Raw genomic sequence first — 17,716 nt, forward strand, 5'->3', positions numbered from 1 at the left:
CCCCTCATTCATGTAAGCAGAAAAGGAAGTTTTCTTTCACTGCTGGGGTTCTTCTAGAGCATTAGAAAGTAGAAAGAGATGGTGGAAGAAAGTGAAATATATTCTGATGGCCAACTGCAGGTGTAGGGGCTCCAATGTTAAGTCTAATGATAGACACACTGTGTGATTAGAAGTTGGAGAGATGGATGGATAGACAAGTGGACTGAAGAATGAACAAATGAATTAATTAGAGATTGAGCAGAACAATTATCTAGCAGCAGAGTTTCAAAGTTTATAACTTCATTTTAGTGGTTGAAAAGGCTAGCAGCCCCTTTAAAATATATGGCTAGAACAAGACCTAGCTTTAAAAACAAAATATGATATTCCATCAGCCTCAATTAGATGGACACAGTCAATAGGTGAATGATTTGTTAATTTATTAACTTTTAGTCAGATACTCCTGTATGAAATTAAAACATTACATGGATATACTGAAATCCGCTTGGGATCCACTTGCAAGTTCTTATTGAGCAGGTATTATATTTATGGTGGAATTCTCATTACAATAATGAGGAAGCTATATATTGCTATGCCTTCCTCGTCCAAAATTCTGATACTCACTTTCCTTTAGAGATAAATGGTTATACTCCTTCTTTCTCTTACTAATAAGGTTACTTATTCATTGGCTTACTGATTTTTTTAGTAGTCTTTATCTTGTTCTAAAGAAGACTTAAAGATAAAAGAAGTTAACTTTAGATAGACCATTCCTAGATGTAGTGATGTTTACTTTCTTTGGACATCCCACATCAACTGCTAGATGATAGAGCCATTACCAGAATTCTGCGTGCTCTACTTTTTTTCTTTTTTCTTTTTTTTTTTAATGTTTATTTTATTTTTGAGAGAGAGGGCAAGTGAGCGGGGGAGGGGCAGAGAGGGAGACACAGAATCCAAAGCAGGCTCCAGGCTCTCAGCTGGCACAGAGCCCAATGTGGGGCTCAAACTCAGGAACCAGGAGATCATGACCTGAGCCAAAGTTGGCAACTGACTGATCCACCCAGGTGCCCCTTCTTTTGTTTTTCTTGATGGATATTTTAAGTAAAATGTTTTCAGCAGTTACTTCTGACAAATTGTTTAAAAAATCACTGTTGTTTGAGCAACAACTCTAGTATGATATCTGATTTAGATGGAGTAGTTTAGATTCAGAGTAAGACTGATAACATGCATGGTCAAATCATCTAAAGATAGAAAGTCAGCTGGAGTATGAGAAAAGTTTTATGAGCTTCTGATACACAAAAAGAATAAATAACTTTTGAATGATTTTCATAATAAATTAGTTTTCTTGACATCAACTTTTAAAGTTTAAATAAAAATACTTATTACCCTAATATAGTATGCATAGAAGTTTATGATTATCAACCTATTAATCCTTCTGTTCCTTCTAAGTTGTCATCTACCTAATATCTCAACACCAAGGTATAATGGAGTAGGAGAAGTGATTCAGCCTACTTTTATTCTCATCACAAAAATGGGCAGCAGTTTTTAAAGCGGAACCAAATTTTTGGTGTCCTTTGGGAGTTGGTAAATGTGAAAAACGGTTATATATTTTGTGCCTTCTTTCAGGGTAACATATTAGCCTTTGTGGTTATTTGACAGTGTGTATATATAGTCTGAGTGATTTTATAAAATAGGCCTGCATTCCCTTTTACTTATTTTATTCTGTTATCCTTACTGATTTTGTTCTTGTTTTTGTTAAGACTATGTATACATTTTCCCCTTTAAGATAAACATGAAAGTCATGTTTGTAATACAGTACCATAGGATGAGTAATGTTTAGGCTGTAAATGTAGGTGCTGTGCTTTTCCCATGGAATTGAGCAAATAAGACAGATTTAAAAGGGAAATTGATTTAATATCTATATTAAAAATATTGTATACTATTGATGGAAGTGTAAATATTTATTCTTCATTTCAGAAAGAATACAGTTCTGCCTAATAAAAATTAAATGCCTATGCCCACTGACTTAATACTTCTATTTGTAGAGATCTGTAGACTGTAGTGATGCGTATGTAATCCATTCCAATTAGAGTCCAGTAGATGATTTACAAAAATGAATGGTTCAAGAATGGTGGTTCTTTTTTAGTTTTATAGATATTCATTATGTGGCAGGCGTTAATGTAGGTTTGGGCCCATAATATTGTAGGTTGAGGGTCACTAAGTATTTGAACCCAAGAGATTGACGATTCTAAATATTTTCCAGTGTGAACTTCCCATTTTTGGATTGTTTTGATTTTTTTTGTTGAAGTATAATTAACATGCAGTGCTATATTAGTTTCAGGTATACCTTTCACATTGGTGACTTATAACTGTGAGTCTGTTCTTCTTCATTCCCTTCACCTATTTCTCCTATTCCTCCATCCACCTCCAATCTGGTAACCACCTTTTGCTATCTATATTTAAGAGTCTGTTTGGGCTTTTTATTGTTGTTTCTTCGTTTTGTTTTTTAGATTCTACACATAAGTGGAATCATATAATATTTGTCTTTCTCTGTCTGACTTAATTTCATTTGGCATAATGCCCTCTAGGTCCATCCATGTTGTTGCAAATGTTAAGATACCATTCTTTTTTATGGCTGCATAATATATAAATACTGTATATTCTTTGTCCATTCATTTACTGGTGGACACTTGGGTTGTTTCATACCTTGACCATATGTATAATAAACATAGGGGTGCATATATCTTTTTAAATTAGTGTTTTTGTTTTCTTTGGGTGAATAACCAATAGTAGAATTATTGGATCACCTGATATTTCTATTTTTAATTTTTTGAGGAGCCTCCTTCCTGTTTCCTGCAGTTGTTGCACCAATTTACTTCCTGCCAACAGTGCAGGAGGATTCCCTTTTCTCCATATCCTTGCCAACACTTGTTATTTCTTGTCTTTTTATTTCTAGCCATTCTAACAGGTATTAAGGTGATTCCTAGCTGTGGTTTTGGTATGCATTTTCCTGATGATTAGTGATGTTGAGCATCTTTTCATGTGTCTTTTGGCCATCTGTATACCTTTTCTAAATTTTTTTTTTCAACATTTATTTATTTGTGGGACAGAGAGAGACAGAGCATGAACAGGGGAGGGGCAGAGAGAGAGGGAGACACAGAATCGGAAACAGGCTCCAGGCTCTGAGCCATCAGCCCAGAGCCTGACGCGGGGCTCGAACCCACGGACCGCGAGATCGTGACCTGGCTGAAGTCGGGCGCTTAACCGACTGCGCCACCCAGGCAGGCGCCCCATTGTATACCTTTTCTAAAAAAAATGTATATTCCGGTTTTCTGTGCATTTTTTGATCAGATTGTTTTTCTTTAGTGTTGACTTGTATAATAAGTTCTTTATATATTTTGAATATGAATACCTTCTGGGATATGTCATTTGCAAATATCTTCTCCATTCACTGGGTCACCCTTTTGTTTTGTGGATGGTTTCCTTTGCTGTGTAAAGGCTTTTTATTTTGATGTAACCCCAATAGTTTATTTTTGCTTTTGTTTTTCTTGACTGAAGAGACATTCATAAATATGCTGCTAAGGGTGGTGTCCAAGAGATTACTACCTATGTTTTCTTCTAGGGGTGTTTGGGTTCCAAGTCTTACATTTAGGTCTTTAATCCATCTACAGTTTATTTTTGTGTATGGTGTAAGAAAGTGGTCCAGTTTCATTTTTTTTTAATGTAGCTGTACAGTTTTCCGAACACTATTTATGGAAAAGACAGTCTTATCCCTTATTGTGCATTCTTCCCTCCATTGTCATTAGATGATTGACCATATAAGTGAAGATTTCTTTCTGGATTCTTTTTTTTTTTTAAGCTATTTATTTGAGAGAGAGAGAGAGAGAGAGAGAGAGAGAGAGAGAGAGAGCGAGAGTGTGCACACACTGCAGAGGAAGAACAGAAAGAGAGGGAGACACAAAATCTGAAGCAGGCTCCAGCACAGAGCCCAGCATGGGGCTTGAACCCACGAATCGTGAGATAGTGACCTGAGCCAAAATCAGATGCTCAATCTGCTGAGCCACCCAGGTGCCCCAAGGACTCTCTATTTTGTTCCATTGATATATGTGTCTGTTTTTGTGCTAGGACCACACTGTTTTAATTACAATAGCTTTGTAGTATATCTTGAAATCTAGGATTGTGATACGTCTAGCTTTGCTCTTCTTTCTCAGGAAAGCTTTGACTAGGTCTTTTGTGGTTCTAATACAAATTTAGAATTATTTGTTCAATTTATGTGAAAAATGCTGTTGGTATTTTGATAGCATTGCATCAGATCTGTAGATTGCTTGGGGTAGTATGAACATTTTAATGATATTAATTCTTCCAGCGTATGAACATGGTGTAACTTTCCATTTGTGTTGTCTTTAATTTCTTTCATCAGTGTCTTATCACCTTCAGTATAGGCCTTCAACCTCCTTTGTTAAATTCATCCCTAGGTATTTTATTCTTTTGGTACAATTGTAAATAGAACTGTTTTTTTTTAATTCTCCTTTTGCTACTTCATTATTAGTATACAGAAAATGCAAGAGATTTCAATATATTACTTTTGCATCCTGCAACTTTTCTGAATTCATTCAGTTGTAATGGTTTTTGGTGGAGTCTTTAAAGTTTTCTATATGTAGTACCATGTCATCTGCAAGTAGTGGTGGTTTTATTTCTTCCTTACCAATTTGGATACCCTTTATTTCTTTTTCTTGTCTGATCACTGCCATAGGATTTCCAGTACTATGTTGAGTAAAAGTGGTAAGAGTGGACATCTCTGTCTTATTACTGAACTCACTGGAAAATCTTTCAGTTTTTTACCATTCTTAACCATTTTTTTTACCATTAATATGATGTTAGCTGTGGGTTTTTCATATATATGGCTTTTATTATGTTGACATATGTTCCCTCTAAATCCACTTTATTGAAAGTTTTTACCGTTAATGGATGTTACATTTTGTCAGATGTTTTTTCTGCATCTGTTGAGATGATCATTTGGTTCTTATCCTTCCTCTTGTTAATGTGACATATCACACTGATTGATTTGTGAATATTGAACCACCCTTGGATCCCTGGAATAAATCCCACTTGATTATGGTGAATGATTTTTTAAAATGTATTGTCGAATTCAGTTTGCTAATATCTTTTTTTTAGGATTTTTGCATTTGTGTTCATCAAAAATACTGGCCTGTAGTTTTCATTTTTTGTAGTGTCCTTGGTTTTGGTATCAGTGTAGTACTGGCCCAAGTTTTCCTTCCTCTTCTATTTTTTTGGAATAGTTTGAGAAGAATAAATATGAACTATTCTTTAAGTGTTTGGTAGAATTCACCTGTGAAGCCATCTTGTCCTGAACTTTTGTTTGTTGGGAGTTTTTTGATTACTGATTCAACTTCATTACTAATAATTGTTCAGTTCATATTTTCTGTTTCTTCCTGATTCAGTTTTGGAAGATTGTATGTTTCTAGGAATTTATCCATTTTTTTCTAGGTTGTCCAATTTTTTGGCATATAATTCTTCATAATATTCTCTTATAATCCCTCTGTATTTCCTTGGTATCAGTTGTTATTTCTTATCCTTCATTTCTGATTGTATGTATTCATGTCCTCTCCCTTTTTTTGTTGATGAGTCTGACTAAAGGTTTATTATTTTTATCTTTTGAAAGAACTGGGTCTTGGTTTCATTCCTCTTTTCTATTTTTTTTTTTTAGTCTTTATTTCATTTATTTCCACTTGAATCTCTATTATTTCCTTCCTTCCACTTGCTATGGGATTTAATCATCTTTTCCTAGCTCTTGTAGGTGTAGAACCAGGTTTTTGAAATTTTTTTTGTTTCTTGAAGCTGGCTTGTATCACTGTAAACTTATCTTTTGTAACTGCTTTTGCTGTGTCCCAAAGATTTTGGACAGTGTATTTTCATTTTCATTTTTCTCTGTATTTTTTGATTTCCACTTCTATTCTTACTTGACCCATTTATTGTTTAGTCTCCATGTGTTTGTGTGTGTTCCAGAATTTTTTCTTGTAATTTATTTCTAGTTTCATACCATTATGTTTTTCATACCTACCATTATGGTAGGAAAAGATGCTTGATAAGATTTCAGCCTTCTTAAATTTATTGAGAATTATTGTGTGACCCAACATATGATCTGTGCAGTTGAAAAGAATGTGTATTCTGTTGTTTTTGGATGGAATGTTCTGTATCTATCTGTTAGGTTCACCTGGTCTAATGTGTCTTCAAAGCCACACTTTTCTTATTGATTTTTCTGTCTGGATAATCTATTTATTGATGTAAATGGGGTGTTAAAGTTCCCTACTCTGATTGTATTACTCTCAATTTCTCCCTTTATGTCTGTTAATATTCATTTTATTTTGGTGCTCCAATCTTGGGTACATAGATATTTACAATTGTTATATCCACTTGTTAGGTCAATCCCTTTATGTCTCTTGCTAGCTACAGTGTTTTTAAGTCAGTTTTGTCTGTTGTAAGTATTGGTACCTTGGCTTCTTTTTGCACCTCCATTTTCATGAGATGTTTTCTGTCTCTTCGTTTTCGTTCTGTGTCTTTAGGTCTGAAGTGAATCTTATGTAGGCAGCATATAGATGGGTCTGATTTTTCATTTATTCTGTCACCATATGTTTTTTGATTAGATCATTAAGCTCATTACACTTAAAGTTATATTTGATAGGTGTTTCCTGATTGCCATTTTGTTCATTGTTTTCTGGTTATTTGTACTTATCTGTTCCTTCCTTTTTACTCTATCCCCCTTATAGTTTGATGGTTTTCTTTAGAGTTATGCTTGGGTGCCTTTCTCTTTCAATTTTCTGTATCTCTTGTAGGTTTTTGATTTGTGGTTACCTTTGGTCTCATATATATCTGGTGTGTATAGCAGTCTGTATTAAGTTGATTGTCACTTAAGTTCAAACACATTCTAAAAGTATTAATTCTTTACTCCCCCGCAGTGTCTTATGTATATGAAGTCATATTCTGCATCTTTTTATTTTGTGTATCCTTTGACTAATTTTTGTAGGTATAATTGATTTTACTTCTTTTGTGTTTTCATTTCCATACTGGCTTTATAACTGATTAATCTACTTCCTACCTTTACGATATGTTTGCTTTTTTTTTCTTTCAGAATTTTCTTATTTCTCATTATTTCCACTTAAAGAATTCCCTTTAAGGTTTCTTGTAAGGTTGGTTTAGTGGTGATGAACTCCCTTAACTTTTGTCCGGGAAACTCTCTATCTCTCCTTCTATTCTGAATGATAACATTGCTGGGTATTCTTGTTTATAGGCTCTTTCCTTTCAGCACTTTCAATATATCATGCCACTCCCTTCTTGCCTGCAAAATTTCTGCTAAAAAATGTTGTTAGTTGCATGGTGTTTCCCTTGTATGTAATGGTGTTCTTTTCTCTCATTTTTTTCTTTGCATGCATAATTTATATTTATTGATTTCCTGGCTTTCATTAGCCTATGGATAACAGCAAAAATGCATTACAGAAGAAAATGAATAGTGTGAGAGCGAACCTTGGCATAATGGATAGATCAACACATGCTTGGGGTAAATATAAAGCTTTGTTAATTATCATAAGCAGTTACAATTGATGAGTGATATTTCACTACGTATCTTTCAGCTGATTAATGGCATTTTTAGAGTAATTTTAATGGGAAGCTGATAAGTTGGCTACATTTACATTTTAATCAGAGTATTTATGATAGAGGCAGCCCCAGAAACTCATTGGCAGATGATCAGGCAACATTCCCTGAGGGATTGGGGCAGGGAGTCAGCTTTGGAATATGGCCACTCACCTATTACTTCTGTTATTTATCCAAAAGTGTCTGTATGAGGATGGGGATGAGAACTCTAATGGCCTCCTCACCACTGGCCACACTCCTACACTCCAGTTAATCTCCAGGAGAAAGGGCCAGATGCTTGTAATGCCCAGAGAATGGAACCCCAGTCACACTTGCATGTCCTCTGTCACTGGGTGTCACATGTCAGTGCCATGGGCAGTAGCAGCAGCTCCTAAGCTTCCTCACCAAGGATTCCACATGTGAGGGAGAGATCTTGGCCTGAGGAAAGACAATACTCTTGGGGCCTGCTTCCCCTATTTCCTAACTGGGTTGACAGCCAACTCAACAAGCTCCCAGGAGAGCACAGAAGAGACCACAGCTCAGATCCAGAGGAGCATCTACTCACATGTATTACTCAACAGCTCCCATTTTAAACCTAGAAGCAGGGCCTGCACCTGAGTTGTAAGCCATTAAACTCTGGTTCTATTAAACAAGAACAGGAGTTAGGATGTGGAACAGAGAAAAGTTCTTGAAAGGAAGTAAAGAAGTAAATCCTCATGTAGCCATACCTTTCTGCTCCTTTTGGAGGAGAGGGGAGGATCCCTCCTCTGGAATTTCCATTAGAAGAAGAATAATATGGAAGCTTCCATTATCCTCCTGAGCAATTACATGTTCAGAAGTCAGGAAGAGGCAAAAGCTTTCTCCTAAGCTAATAACTTTGTTTCCTTTTTTTATTTTTCATTACTTAAAACTTCTCCCTTTATCATTACTTTTTGTCATTTTAATGGCTATGTCCTTTGGTGTGGACCTCCTTGGGTTCAACTTGTTAGGGACTCTCTTTGCTTCCTATACCTTGATGTCTGTTTCCTTGCCCAGATTAGGGAAGCTTTCAGCTATTATTTCTGCAAATAAGTTTTCTGTCCTCTTCTCTCTCTTCTTCTTCTGGGATCCCTGTGATATGAATGTGTTACTGATTATTTTTTATATTTTTATCTCTTTGTTGAAGTTCTCACTGAGCTAATTCACTCTTAAGTCTAGTGAGTATCTTTGTGGTCATTACCTTGAATTCTTTATCAGGCATACTGCTTATCTCTGCTTCATTTAACTTTTTTGCTGTGATTTTGTTTTATTTTTTCATTTGGAACATATTCATCTGTCTCCTCGTTTTGTCTAACTCTTTATGTTTGTTTCTGTGTATTAGAAAAGTCAGCCACATCTGATCTTGAAAGTAGTGACCTTGTATAGAAGAGGTCCTGTGGTGCCCTGTAGTGCAGTCCTTTATGGTCACCATAACCAGGTCTCAAGAGGTGTCCCTTGTGTGGGCTGCATATTCCTTCATATTATGACTAAGCCTTGATTGATTTCAGCCTGGCCAGTTGTAATGACCCACTTTGCCTGGTGTGGGCACACTGGGCCAGTAATGATTCCTAGGCTGTTAAGAGGCCAGTCTGTGGCAGCTATGGGCTTTTTGGTGGGTAGGGCCAGCAGCCAGATGAGCTGTCTGCAGTTAGCCCTCACTGAAAGGCAGTGCTTGCTCCCTTGCGCCTTGCTCCCAGGCTCTTACTGGTGGTCGGAGCCAGCAGTTAGCCTGGTTCTTGGCAGTTAACAAGCTCTGCCATAGCTGCAGGTGCACCAAAGGGCAGCAGCTAAGAAGCTCAGCTGCTGGAACTGCAGATACTCTTGTGTGTGGGGTTATATCTCCTGATTCCTCATGGTGGGAGTAACTTGGATGTAGCACCAGTCTTTGCCCAGGTTGCTTGCAGGGTCTGGTGGAGCAGGAGACAGTTTGGAGAGAAGCCTGCCTTTGCCAAGGTGGGCAGGTTGTATGGGGTCCACAGAAAAGTGCTGGGATGGGGCACACGGTGCTAGCAGAGTAGATGGAGAGTATTAGAATTGGGTCCTCATGCATCCAGCTATCTAGGCTGGGGGATGGGGAAGAGAAATGGTACCTGCAAGCACTTTTGTTCTCGAGAAATTTCCTGAAGGCCCCCGAAATTTCCTGAAATTACCTCTTCAGCACATGTTCTAAGATAAGCCAGTAAATCTTCACATACACCTCTAGGTGCTTTTCAAACTGCTTCTTTGGTTGTGTGTCTCAGATAGAATTATTTTGCTGACTCTTTCAGCGAAGGGACTCAGTTTCCTACCACCTTCTGCTCTCCTGGAGGTAAGCCTGTTGATTGTTAAAGTTCCCAGAATCAAACCCTGCTTATTTTTTTTAATGTTTATTTATTTTGCAGGAGAGAGAGTGAGAGAGAGCACAAGAGCATGCAAGCGTGTTGGGGAGGGGTAGAGAGAGGGAGAAATAGGATCCCAGGCAGGCTGTGCGCTCATGAACCATGAGATCATGACCTGATCCAAAATCAAGAGTCTGACGCTCAGCCAGCTGAGCCACCCAGGTGCACCAAGCCTTGCTTATTTTTAAAGCTCCCCAAGTTAAGACCACAGCTGGGTGTAATGGGGACTCATATTCACAGTGAGGGTCCCAGGGACAGGTGTGGCTAGTGTGGTGGTATTCCTTCCATTTTTTTTTTAACGCTTACTCATTTTTGACAGACAGCGAGTGATCAGGGGAGGGGCAGAAAGAGAGGGGGAGACACGAAATCTGAAGCAGGCTCCAGGCTCTGAGCTGTGAGCACAGAGCCCGTTGTGGGGCTCAAACCCACGAACCATGAGATCAGGACCTGAGCCAAAGTCAGATGCTTAACCAACTGAGCCACTTAGGCACCCCTCCTTCCATTTGTGATTAGTCTCACTAGTAGGCTTGATTTCCAACATTCATCCCTCTTATGCTTTTTGATGTGGCCTTCTCTATGAGTAGCTGGACAGTCCCTTCTGCCAGTCCTCGGGTTGTCTTTAGTTAGTTGCAAAGATGTTGCTGTTATCTCAGTGTGTCCATAGGGCAAGGTGAGTGCAAGATTCTCCTACTCTAACATCTTTCTCCAAACTCCAGAATATTTCAATTTTTTAAATTATTGATATTTTATTCCAAGACCTGGTTCTATTTGTGTGAAGTGAATTTAAAAGACATCTTTCAGATCTTCTTTTTACTGTACAGAGATGGAGATAGAAGCAAGTTGCTGTAGTCAGATATTCAGCCAACTGAATAAAAGCTCTCACAGGGTACTAACCATGACTGGGAGAAGTAACTCCTTTGTGGGTATCATCCAAATCCTATATCTGTATAAGAATATATATACATATACTGCCAATACAGCCTTTGGCTTCATACTCTCATATTACTAATGTACTATTTCTTCTGTATCCAATTAAACATATTTTCTTATGAGAGCTATCGAAGCTTTGAAGATTCATACTTTTGCTAAGTAACACTTTCGCTGAATCTTTGACAGTTTATTATTTTCAAGTGTGGTTTCAGTATATGTAAATCACTATCATAAAATCCTTCAAAGTAGACAGATATTTCCTAAACTGCATTTTGTAGAATTTCAAGGTACCCTTGCCCTAGGACTTTCATCTCATTCATTCATTCATGTATTCATGCATTTACTTAAAAATATTTATGGAACACCTCCTTATAAGGTTATAGTAAGGGTGAATTAATATAAGAAAATGGTGTCTGGGACATAATAAGCATTCAGTAAATGTTATAGAATTGATACAATGAGTAAAACTTATAATTGGAGATGACTTTGGGATAATGGGTCGTCTTTCAGAAAAGATTACCCTGTGGATAGGATGTTTGAACTGAGCTCTGAAAGGGGGAGAGGAGCATGCCTAGCAGAAGAAACAGCAGATGCAAAGGTCATGCAAGGCACAGGGAACTTGGCAAGTGCAAGGAACTGAAAGAATGCTAATGCAGTCAGAGAAGCATAAGAAAACACTGGTAAAGTAGGTGGAGCCAGATAGTGCAGGACCTCAGAAGTCATGTGAGCTACTCTGATCTTCAGTCTAGGAACATGAACCCATTGAGAAGTTTCAAGCAGGGTAGTGGCTTGGCCAGATTTTCAATTCTAAGCTTTCTCTCTGGGGGTGGGGTGCACAGAGGGCAGGCATAGGGAGATTGGTTATTAGGGTTGTCTATGAGAGAGATAATGGTTGCCTGGACTATAGTGGCAATACTGAAGATAAACAGTAATTCTAGATAGACTTAGGAGAGAAAAATCAAGAGGAATTAAATAGTAATTGATTAACTATGAGCAACTAGGTAGAAGAGATCATGGAAATAAAGTGGGGTTATTGGGTGAGACAATCACTATATTTTAGTAGGAATTTACAAAAGAGAATGGGCCTCTGATTCATTTTTATTTTCTCTTTTAAAATTTCCTATTTGAGAGCCTTACTTAGAATCATCTAAGGAAGTGTTTAAGCTACCCATCCCTCATTCCCATGGATCTGCCTCACCAGAATAGTGGAGGATAGGTTAGAAATTCTCCCTCAGGTGATTCGAGTACATCTTCCATTAAAAACCACAGACCATAATGCTTCAATTTTTTTAAATGCCAGCTTCTTTTCTTTTTTTACTCCCTTGAACATTGTTAAAGCAATAGTACAAAAATAATCAATGTGGTCCTTTTTCTGTGACATACTATTTTCATGTTTTCCTGTCCAGATGAAGTTTACAAGCATTGAAATTGACAAACTGTTGCTTCATTATAGGCCTCCCTACAGTGATGACGCTAGTTTTGAGAAACTGTATACGCCTAACTAATTAGCTCCTCAAGGTTTATTCACAGTAAAAACATTTTTGCATTCCCTACCCTTTTCCTTCTCCTTTCACCAACCTTGTGTGATTTAGCATACATTGTTGGCATGACACTACAAAACTATTAGATTCAATCATAAAATTTAGAAATGTGCAGAAACCCCAGTAGCCCCTAATTTTTTTCTCAGCATTTAGCATCCTGGTGAAGATGTGTTCGTATCCAGTAATTTTTAGCAACTTGACAATGAATGTAGTATTACACTATAAATTGAAACATTCCATTTTGGTCAAATTTTGTTTCTCGCCTAGTGATTTCCTTTAAAATTAATCTACTTTAATTTTTTTTGGCCTTGTTATACAGGCTAATATGCTTTGAAGTTACAGAAGAAAATATGTCTGTTGAATAATATCCATAGACCTACTTCAGATGAAGATAAATGTACATAAAGGGAAAATAAGCATTGAAATAGAAAGCCCATCATATACCCTTGTCTCCAAATAGTTATACATGTCTTTTGGTAACATTTAAATACCCAGGCATGAATTTGACACCTGGATGAGAATTGTGCAAGAGATTCTTGGAAGTAGTTGTCCACTTATGGGACATTTTCATTTTCTTCATGACCTTTTTATCTTCATGCCTTGGCACTTGGCCAAGGACCTACAAAGCCCCCACAATAGCAGGATCCTGTGTTCAAACTTGTGTTTTCCACAGTCAAGCAGTGTTTCTTGGGAAACCAGAAAGACAAAAAGGAGGACTCTAGCTGTGCAGAGCAGGGAAACAATATCGCAGGAAGAAGGAGCATCGTGTGGACAGGCCCTCCCTAGGGAGGGCTTCTTCAAGGAGTGTACCAGGGAGGTGAGGCATAGCAGGTCAGCAGTAGAATGGCCCAGAGATAGACTGGATGGCAGGCCAGTGACAGACTGTTCTGGGGCCTCATAAACCATGAGAATTCAGAACATTGTGTTAGATTACTGAGATGTCTTTGAAGGGTGTTGAGGTGAAATAATCTGATTTGTGTTTTTAAAAGCTCGCTCTGGCTGCAGAGTAGATAACTGATAGAGAAGGACCAAGGGGGCTAGAGGGAGATGAAGTAAAAGAGCTCAGTAGCCTAGGCAGGAAGTAATGCAGGGTTGACACTGACTATGAAGACATAGAGACTTAGTAGGTTGGAGGGGAGTGACAGGGCTGGGTGCTCAGGTAGATGACATGCAAGGACAAAAGCTTTACACACAGTTAGAATCATACTCAGGTGAGAGGAGCCCAGGGATCTGAAACTTGACTCTCGTCCACCTCTCGGAAACAATGTTCCAGGGGTGTAGGTCTGCAGACTTCCTCGTACTTGCCTGTTAAATATAGCAATAACGTAGTAAGAACAGTACTTAGTGTTTGCTGTCACTTCTAGTCTTCTATTTTCATTCCTTCTGGAATTCAGAAGACTCTTTGAGAAAAGCTGTTCTGAACTTGTCCATTTAGGTTTGAAGTAACAGAAAAAGGTAAAGGGAAAAACATGTATCTCTGATAACCCATAAGGACCCTTTGTCTCATTCAAGAGCTCTGGTCATTGTAATGAATAAATAAAATCAACCTGGAAGAGTTCTGTTCACATTTCAAGCCAACCTACCTTAGATTATCATCCCTACTTTGTTCTGTGTAAACAAAAGGAATGCACCATCCAGTACTGTGACAGCAATAGACTACAGCCATAACCACTGGGGTATTTCCCTATAATAAAGGCCAAGGGCACTGCAAATAAAATGAGTACTAAATGGAGTTTCCAAAAAACTTAACTATTCTCCAATTAAGTTTAAATAAAATAAGATCACCTTCTTATAGATTATGATATTGAACGAGTGATGAAAACAGTTCAGGGATTAACATTTAAATATTCTGGTTTGTTGGATTGCAGCAGCATTTCCATCACAATGTAAAAGCATGTTACATACACCCTACTATCTATGTTTTCCCTTTATGTGAGGTAGGGAAATACCTTTTGCAGTGGGCCATTCTTTTATTTTGTTTTTTAAGCTTATTTGAGAGATAGCATGTACACAAGCAGGGAAGAGGCAGAGAGAGAAAGGGAGAGAGAGAATCTCAAGCAGGCTCTGTACTGTCAGTGCAGAGCCTGACATGGGGCTTGAACTCATGAACTGTGAGACCATGACCTGAGCCAAAGCCAAGAGCTGGCCACTTAACTGGCTCAGCCACCCAGGCGCCCCTGTTTTATTTTTTAATACAAAGCATAACAATCTGGTTAAAAGATTCTTTTTAGTGAATGTAACTTCAGAAACTATTTTGGTTAACCAGGTGGTTGGTTGGTTGGTTGGCTGGCTGGCTGGCTGGGCAAGAGAGGGGTTCGCTGGCTGGCTGGAGTTGGAAGAAGGTAGGTGACACTGACTAAAGGAAGTTTCATGTATAGTTTCATAATCCTGGAATTTAGGTATATTTGGTAGAAAATTTGGTAACACTTTGTTGCTAAAAAATAGTTGTTAATGTAGGAAGCTTCCAAGCCTTTGTCTCTTCCAATCCTGTCTACAGCATATTTAGTGATTCATTTGTAAGCATGCCAACAGACACAACAGTTGAGATGGGATGATCTCTGGGCACACAACAAGTCACGCACTTGGTCAGGCAATGCTTCAATGAGTTTTTGACACTGTTTCTTGGTAATAACAAGAGAATGTTATCCTAATACTAATGAGTAAATAGTGAAACAAGATAGTATGACACATGCCTCTTGGATTATAACATCAAGGTTATATGGTGAATACATTGGAAGACTAGAAAAATGAAATCTTGTATCCTAAGCAGCCTGGTTTTAGAAAGCAGACATCCAGCAATTGATCATTGCATGATTTCATACACTTTAGCAAATCAAAGAATACCACACTTCAGAAAAAAAATATTTATATAGTTTTGGAATCAGTTCATTTTTTAAATAAACATTTTTGAGAGTGGCAATAGGTCAGGGGATATTGAGATTAAAAGGAAAAAAGGAAGCCTTACTCCACATTCAAAGCTAGAAGGGAGAAAGATGCAAATAAATAACTTCAAAGTAGTGTGGTAAAGGCTGACAGATGTAGCAGAGCCTGTCCTTGCATAATTCACTTCTCCTAGGGCTGTCGTAGAAGGCTTCACACGGTTCTTAACCTTAACATTATTCTAGATGTCTTCATAGAGTAATGTTTCCAGCCGCGTAAAATCAATTATATAAGAGTACAAAGGAAATCAAGTATATTGAAATACAGTTGCCAAAGTATTTTGCTAAATAAATTTGTTAACATGGTGATGTGTGTAGTTCCTCACTAACATTGAGTAATAGATCTGGCTGCAGAGCTAATGCCAAAGTTTCAAAACCATAGTGAATATAAATGGTTTTTGAGATTTCTATAGCTACTATAATGGGATATGGAAATATACATGATTTCTATTATCGTAGTTTATTGCCTACATTCATAATTGAAGGAAAGGCTAAATTTTAGTGAAAGGCTAATGAAATAGAGGTGAATTTTTTTTTTTTTTCTCATCCAAGTTCACAGGCCCTGTATTAAGTCCTCACATAGGAGTGAGCTTGATCTGATTCTCCAAGGGTGAGTAAGAGTTTCTCAGACCAGGGAAGTAGAGAAAGCCCCCAGGTCAAACAGGTTAGCTCTTCATGGAATTCTAAAGTTTGATAGTGCTGGAGAAAGGGACACCAGTCAGGAGATGAGGTGGAAGGAAGGGCAGGGCTTTATATACTAAACCAAGATGTGTAATAGATGAGAGCCATTCAGTGGCATGGGGCAAGGAAGTAACATAATCAAATCTGAGCTTCAGAAACAGTTTTCTGTATGAATTTTGGAGGGCCTCTTGAAGGCGAGGACAAAATCTTCTGGAAAGAAATAACAAGAGTCTGAAGTTATTGCATGATAGTGAGCTTGAGGACAAAGGTATCTTTGGAGATATGATTGAGAATAGGCTGGTTAGATAGTCTCCAAACAGTAGACTGTTTGAATAGTTCAATATTACGGATATTCAGTTGGGGATTAAGTGACCCCAGGGGTCAAGGCCTTGGGCCTGCTCACCCCAAAAACCCAGCATGGGGGCAAGGGGTGAGGAAAGAGAAGGGCTCGCCCGGAACCACTGCTGGAAAGGAATTAACTCTCCAAAGGTCTCCCCTGCTCCCTGCCTAGGTCAGGCCTTTATGGTTTCTGCTCTGAGCCCCCCATGAGCAGGCATCAAGGGGGTACTTTGGGAAGGGGCGGACCCCAGGGGAAAGCAAAGGGCTTCTCAGGGAACCCCCCACATTCTCTCACTGAAGTTTCCCACCAGGATGGTCCCATGGCCAGAGCCCCTTGGCATCCCCGAGCCCCCAAGCCCCCTTCAAAGGAAAAAGAGGCTCAGGGTCTGACTTCATGAACAGTGAGTGACCTGGCTGGCATGGCATGGCTGAGGCCCACTTACCTGTTGTTGGCCCCCCCTCTATGTCCCTCACCCCAGGTCTGAGGCTGGGGACCTAAGCTCTCTTCCCCATCACAGTTCCCATCCCTGAAAACCCCTTTGGAGAGTTAATTGTCTGTGTGAGGTGCTTAACCTATTAGCCCTGAGAACACAAAGCAATAATCTTTGTTACTGAGATGCGCGGCTGTTCATGGTTGTTTTTTTTTGTTTGCTTGTTTGTTTGTTTTTTAATGTTTCCTAATAAAAGAGAAGCTGCATTTAAAAAATATATATACCTAGGAAAATATATGGACCATAATTTCAGGCATGCTTTTTATTTTAAAATAATAATAGTTTTGTTTTTTAATTTTTATTTTATTTTAGAGAGTGAGCTGGGGAGAGGGACTGGTGGGGGGGTGGGGAAGGGGGAGAGAGATTGAATCTCAAGCAGACTCCATGGTTAGCACAGAGCCCGGCTTAGGGCTTGATCCCACAACTCTGGAATCATGAACTGAGCTGACATCAAGAGTCAGACACTCAACCATCTGAGCCACCCGGTACCCCCAAATAATAATAGTTTCTGTGTTAATTAATTCTTACTATATGCAGGCATCATTCCACATGAATATTAGTTCAATTACCTTTTAAGTTTCCCTAAGTGGGAGATGTTGTCATTACTTAATTTTATGGATAAGTGTATATAACTTGCTGAGGGTGGTGGAACTGGTAAGTTGCAGGGCCCCCTTGTTCTCTCCACCACCACGCCCTTTGGTCAGACTAATGGCCTTTCTCTGAACATGTGTTATGACTACTCATCTATGAGTATTAACGAAACTAAAGAAACTCTT

General features: G+C 38.4%; 1 protein-coding gene across 1 annotated transcript in view; it reads left to right on the forward strand.

The window, feature by feature from the left end:
- SLC2A13 (solute carrier family 2 member 13) overlaps positions 1–17,716 on the forward strand; it is a 392,282-nt gene that overhangs the window by 264,375 nt on the left and 110,191 nt on the right. The gene's annotated exons all lie outside the window — the stretch shown is intronic.

This window comes from Herpailurus yagouaroundi, unplaced genomic scaffold, assembly GCF_014898765.1.
Source record: "Herpailurus yagouaroundi ecotype Mexico unplaced genomic scaffold, PumYag 166, whole genome shotgun sequence".
NCBI lineage: Eukaryota > Metazoa > Chordata > Mammalia > Carnivora > Felidae > Herpailurus > Herpailurus yagouaroundi.